Source organism: Geospiza fortis, unplaced genomic scaffold (genome assembly GCF_000277835.1).
Source record: "Geospiza fortis unplaced genomic scaffold, GeoFor_1.0 scaffold102, whole genome shotgun sequence".
Taxonomy (NCBI): domain Eukaryota; kingdom Metazoa; phylum Chordata; class Aves; order Passeriformes; family Thraupidae; genus Geospiza; species Geospiza fortis.
Window position 1 is genome coordinate 3,313,155 of NW_005054373.1, and position 840 is coordinate 3,313,994.

The following is an 840-nucleotide window of genomic DNA, read 5'->3' on the forward strand; positions in this document are numbered from 1 at the left end:
CCTCTGCTTCTAAGAAGGAATTTCCATGTCTGTGGGATCCATGACAGGAAATGGCTGCTTGCTTCCCCAGAGGCATGCACCTCTGTACCAGGGGATTGATAGGTGTTGCCAGATAATTGTGGTATGATAATCCAGCATGAGCTGTACTGGCTGTGACCGCAGAGCTCGGGAGGGGACAGGGTTTTTCCAGGTGGTACCTGCCTCTGCTTCTAAGAAGGAATTTCCATGTCTGTGGGATCCATGACAGGAAATGGCTGCTTGCTTCCCCAGAGGCATGCACCTCTGTACCAGGGGATTGATAGGTGTTGCCAGATAATTGTGGTATGATAATCCAGCATGAGCTGTACTGGCTGTGACCGCAGAGCTCGGGAGGGGACAGGGTTTTTCCAGGTGGTACCTGGCTGCAGGCTCACCATTGGCTTTTCAGCCAAGGTCTCTGTCACAGCCATCTTGCAGGCCAGGCTGCTGCTTCCTTCCTCATCCAAGGGAGTAAAACCCGGATGCCAGAGAGCAGAGTTGGATGATGGACAGGATGGCTCTGCACTCTCTTCCGTACACTGTGTCCAGGACCTCTTTATCTAGTGGGTTTGTTGTGTTCTAGGGTTGCTTTGGTTTTACTCTTCCTAGTTTTCCATGAGAATTTACCAAATTTAATTTTGAGTTTGTTATGCAGTTGGATCCCCTCCCAGGACCTTTGATTGTGAAGGAATGAGCCCTGAGTGGGTCGCGAGCAGGTGTTACTGCTGGGTCTGGTGCTTTCCCTCACTGAGGGAGATGGTGTTGGCTGTGTCCATGTGTGCTTTGTGCCCATTTCAGTGCATTTTGGTTTTCTTGCTCTTC

At 50.7% G+C, this 840-nt stretch overlaps 1 protein-coding gene across 1 annotated transcript in view; it reads left to right on the forward strand.

The window, feature by feature from the left end:
• Positions 1 to 840, forward strand: part of ZFHX3 (zinc finger homeobox 3) — a 123,685-nt gene that overhangs the window by 66,076 nt on the left and 56,769 nt on the right.